Genomic DNA, 6,000 nt, shown 5'->3' with positions numbered 1-6,000 from the left:
TAATAATCTCTGTGTAGTGGTGCTGTGGGGTTCACCATAATAGCCCATTGTTTACTTCTACACCTCTATTTTTTTTTCCTGTTTTTACATTGCCTTGTCTAGACAGTTTGATCCTGAATCAGTGCAGGAACAAGAGACATCCCCTATTGTTCCACCTGAATGTATCATTGTTTCCATTGTCCTTTCATTATCTTCACCTCTGCGTGGCGCCATCATGGAGGCTCAGTCTCAGGCACCATGCAATAAACCACTGGATAAATAGAATATGTGCAGGCCTTTTCTGTTTGTGCAGTTTTTAAAGTACCTCATAAGCTTCCATGTGGATTGTTGCATCTAGTACTTAGTGTTCCGTGGTCCCATTTGTCCATGGATTTCATCGTGGAGCTTCCTAGTTCTAATGACTATACCACCATCCTTATGGTGGATGGCCGCTTTTCCAAGATGGCTCATTATGTTCCACTTAAAAAATTGCCATCCTCTTAAGACCTAGTTCTTATTTTTATATGTGAAATTGTCCGATTGCATGGCATTCCTCACAATATTGTATCTGTTCTCAGTTTGTGTCTCGGCTTTCAATAAAAAGTTGGGCATTGAATTGTCATTTTCTTCCTCTTATCTCCAAACCAATGGCACGGCTGAGAGGGCTAACCAGTCATTAGAATTGTATTTGCGTTGTTTTGTTCATAGCACTCAAGATAATCGGTCCAAATTACTACCCTGGGCCGATTTTGCTAGGAACAATGCTAATCATGACTCTTCTGGTCATAGTCCTTTCTTTGTTAATAACAGTCGCCATCCTACTGTACTGCCGGCTGTTTTCTCTGACACGGCTATCCCTGCTTTGGATGATCACCTTGCTTCTATTCTTGATACATGGACCAAGGTTCACTCTGCTATCAAAACTGCGGGTGATCGTTTCAAATTTCAAGCTGATAAATGGTGGGGTGCCAACCCTGTTTACCAGGTGGGTGAGAGGGTGTGGTTATCATCGCGCAACATCAAACTTAAAGTTCCTAGCATGAAGTTTGCTCCCAGATTCCTTGGTCCGTTTCGTATTCTTTGTAAAATTAATCCTGTCTCGTATTCTGTGGCTCTCCCTGCCTCATTACGTATTTTATGTTTCTTTGCTCAAACCACTTATTTGCAATAGGTATACTGTCCCAAGTGCTTCTCCACCCCCGTTGGTGCTTTCTGGACAGAAGGAGTATGAAGTCTCCTCCATAATTGATTCTAGGTTCTCTCGTGGTTCATTACAGTATTTGGTGGATTGGAAGGGCTATGGGCCTGCTCAACGTTCTTGGGTCCCGGCCTCCGATATTCATGCAGGTCGCAAGATTCGTTATTTCCACTCCAAGTTTCCCCCAAGCCTGGTCCTGCCTGCCCGGTCGGCGGTCTTCAGGTGGGGGATAATGTAACATATTCATTCTCACCTTGCGGTATTTGCGCTCAGAGGCCATGTGTCAATGTACCGGACTCCTGCAACATGTTGATGGACGCCGGCCACTGTGGATCCACGCCAAATTAAAGCCCCATGCCCGCCTATGTTGAGGACGTTGGCGTGCGTGTGATGTCACGCGGGAGACGCGCGCGTTCATTCTGTGGTCAAAGGCCAATTGGATTTGTTAAGGGCTTATTTAAACAAATCTTTACTTCGCTTATTTGCCCTGTTGTGGTTTCCCTTAGTGGTTGTCTGAGAGTGTGTTCCTGAGCATTTATTTCTGGTTATTGACTTTGGCTTCGTTTGACTTCCCTGTATTCTGGTATCCCTGACTCTTGGCTTTCCCTTATCGTTGTGTCTCGTTCTGTGTCCCTTGACCTTGGCAACTATCCTGACTATTCTTTGGTGCGTTAAGTCTAAAGCCCAGTAAGACGTTACCTTTTAGTCCTAGGTGTGATACAATTCTACGTGCTGGATCAATTAGTAATCCTGACAGCAATGAAGCGTGTGCCGCAATACCATTCACCCCAGCTGCTAAAGGGGGGCGGACTCCAAGTTATTGCTGACTACCCGAGCGGGACAGCAACCCAGACACCCATGTGTACCGTAGATCACCGCTAAGATCCAGGAGGTCTCCCAGACAAAGTCCGGCCGTAGCATTGAGGGAATCCGACTTCCAAAAGCTCCGTCCGAGAGCAGGCTAACGGAAACCGGCAGGGCTGAGCAAACAGACTGAAACAGGAGCTGATCCAGGTGTTTGCACAGCAGGCAGCAACGATATGACACACCTCCCACTTTACGATGTTGCTACATGTAAGAGGAGGGTTTCGTTTTTATAGGGAATTAAATCCCTCCCACAATACCAGGTTTCCATATACATATATATATATATGGAATTATATATATAGAGAGAACTATATTTATGTTTATATATATATATATATATATATATAGTAATAGTTAATAATATTAGAATATTCATGGATATAATACCAATGAAGAAATGTCATTATTTACTAACGTTAGTGGAATATGTGTAATAGACATGTATAAATCACATGTGTAACATTACCACGTGCTACACACAGTTTCACACAAGAAAACCAGACACAGGATTACCAATGACAGATAACACTACAGTAATTAATTTACTTTTAAATATTAGGGATCTGATGATACAAAGTTACATTGTATTAAGAGTGTGAATAACGGTTCAGTGATGCCAAAATTCTATATTAAGGGCAACACACCAGACAGAATGTCTAGAAAAAACCAAAGGAAACACTTTCAAGTCTGACCGCTTTTTGATGAATAGGCATCAAAGATAGCCAAGATGACGTCAAATGCATCACAAAATTCAGTTAATCCATTTTACAAAAAAGTAAATGGACCCCTGACAAGAATTTTCTGTGCACATAGAAGGCTTATCAATAAACTGCAATCTTTGAGTTTGGATTCCAATATTGTTGAATGGGTAAGGCAGTGGCTGAGTGACAGGCAACAGAGGGTTGTAGTCAATGGAGTATATTTCGAAGTGATATTGCAGAAGGTCTTGATGGTAAGGTATGTCTTTTTGCTGATGATACTAAGATATGTAACAGGGTTGATGTTCCAGGAGGGATAAGCCAAATGGCTTATGATTTAGGTAAATTATAAAAATGGTCAGAGTTGTGGCAACTGACATTTAATGTGGATAAGTGCAAGATAATGCATCTTGGACGTAAAAACCCAAGGGCAGAGTACAGAATATTTGATAGAGTCCTAACCTCAACATCTGAGGAAAGGGATTTAGGGGTGATTATTTCTGATGACTTAAAGGTAGGCAGATAATGTAATAGAGCAGCAGGAAATGCTAGCAGAATGCTTGGTTGTATAAGGAGAGGTATTAGCAGTAGAAAGAGGGAAGTGCTCATGCCATTGTACAGAACACTGGTGAGACCTCACTTGGAGTATTGTACGCAGTACTGGAGACCGTATCTTCAGAAGGATATTGATACCTTAGAGGGAGTTCAGAGAAGGGCTACTAAACTGGTTTATGGATTGCAGGATGAAACTTACCAGGAAAGGTTCTTAACATGGATCTTAACATGTATAGCTTGAAGGAAAGACGAGACAGGGGGGATATGATAGAAACATTTAAATACATAAAGGGAATCAACACAGTAAAGGAGGAGACTATATTTAAAAGAAGAAAAACTACCACAACAAGAGGACATAGTCTTAAATTAGAAGGACAAAGGTTTAAAAATAATATCAGGAAGTATTACTTTACTGAGAGGGTAGTGGATGCATGGACAAGCCTTCCAGCTGAAGTGGTAGAGGTTAACACAGTAAAGGAGTTTAAGCAGGCATGGGATAGGCATAAGGCTATCCTAACTACAAGATAAGACCAGGGACTAATGAAAGTATTTAGAAATTGGGCAGACTAGATGGGCCGAATGGTTCTTATCTGCCGTCACATTCTATGTTTCTATGTAATTGCGCCATCTACTGACCAAAATCTAGATGATAGTGTGTAGAGAAGACACTCCCACCTTACTTTATTGGTCACTATCAACTAGTGACATATAGAGAACTTCTCCTTTAAAAATTAAGGACAAAGGAGAGAAACACACTCTCTGGGGATGGAATATCTAAGATCTGACATCTGGAGCAGGAACGAGGACACACCTGACTTTCTCCCTCTCTCTTCCAATTAATTCTGGAACTTAAAAAAAAAAAAAATCCCAACACTTGAACTAAAAACTTTCCTATCTCCCACAATTCTCATTCATACTTGCATTCACAATTCCTGGGACATATGTCCAAGCCTGATGGAAATTCTACAAAAGAACTGGTAATTATGCTGGTTTTTATTTTATTTAACAAATGTTTACTTAAAAGCTGAATATATCTGGGTGAAGCTAAGGAATATATGGTCATAAAAATTCCATTCCTGCAGGTGGAATAATTAAACAATACATTCACTGATAATTTGCCAAAATTAGAATACTGAACTTTTACCCAGAGATATTGACTTATGCTAAATTAAAGGACCACTATAGCCACCCAGACCACTTCAGCTCAATAAAGTGGTCTGGGTGCCAGGTTCCCCTAGTTTTAACCCTGCAGCTGTAAACATAACCGTTTCAGAGGGTTAATCCAGCCCTTAGATTGTGGGTTAATCCAGCCTCTAGTGGCTGTCTACCTGACAGCCGCTAGAGGCGCTTCCGCGATTCTCAGTGAGAAATTCTCATTGAACTCACGCAGTGTAAATTCAGATCCCCATAGGAAATCAGATGTCGGCGGGGGAGGAGAGGTCACCAGCGCCGAGGGAGGCCGGCGCTGGATTCAGGTGAGTGGCTGAAGGGATTTTAGTGCCATGAAAAAGAGTGTGTTTACCTGGCACTATAGTGCTCCTTTAAGGATAGTAATCTTTTTTTTTTTTTTTTTTTTTTTAATTCTTTATTTTTGAGTGCATGGTTAGACAGGACATCTTGCTCCGCCACAGTAGCTTCATGAGCATAGATAAATCACGGTAGTGTTACATTTATGGCATTTGAACAGTGCACAATTTTTATATTTGCAGAAACAGAACATAATATATTATCAGTTACGCATTATAACTAGAGTTGCTCGCTTTGTCTACGATTAGTATGGAGAACATGCATGCTAAATAAGATTAGGTCTTGTATATTAACGGTTGAAAAATATAAAGTGAGAGCTTAGATTTCAAGAGTACAAGTAATTCCGCTTAGCTACGCTGGCATCTTAAGATATGACAGGTTAACATTGTGTTCTTCCTAACCACCTAGAAGGGATCGTCGCTTTGCCCATCGATTGGTGACGTGGTTTAGGGAGAGGTAGGAGTAGAGAAAACATGCTAAGGCATCGCTTTAGAGGATTAAGTCAAGGACATATGGTTCAGTGCTTAGTGTGTTAAGACAAAGTAAAAGGAAGACAGAGTGGGTCTGATATACTACCAATAATTAATACACAGGATAAGAGCAGTATTTAAACTAAAGGCATGCTTAAAAACATAGATTAGTAAATTGCAGGTTACAGTAAACATCGTTAGGTGTAGGTAGCTCCGCACTTTTTAGATTGACCACCAGGGGGCAGCGAGCCACTAAGCTTGCCGGGTAGTGCATATTTTCAGGCATAGACAGGTGTAAATGTTTGCCCTACGGTGATAAAATCATCTGTGTTACACTCATATGATATTAAAAAGTCAGTGCAAAACCCAAGTATATACAGTACTCTGCAGGATCATCTTTCTGTATGGTTAGCCTCCGCTTGGTTGCTGCTGCATCTGTGCTGGGTCGGCTGGCTTCTCAGCCCTCTCTGGGACGCTTGTGTTTCCCGCCGGGTGCTAGATTGTTTCGGTACTTGCTGGTTGTGGCGAAACCAACCTCGCCACTGGGCCCTGGAGAAGCCTGTTTGCTAGCCTCCTACCTGCTGACTATGGCCCCTGGGTTATTTGGGGCATATTGTACTGTATATTGCTGCTACTGGCCCTTTTAACAGCATCTATGGACATATTGGGACTTTTGGGACTACTGTCCCTTTAAGACTGTGATACA

Source organism: Pelobates fuscus, chromosome 2 (assembly GCF_036172605.1).
Source record: "Pelobates fuscus isolate aPelFus1 chromosome 2, aPelFus1.pri, whole genome shotgun sequence".
NCBI classification, from domain to species: domain Eukaryota; kingdom Metazoa; phylum Chordata; class Amphibia; order Anura; family Pelobatidae; genus Pelobates; species Pelobates fuscus.
This window is presented reverse-complemented; position numbering follows the sequence as displayed.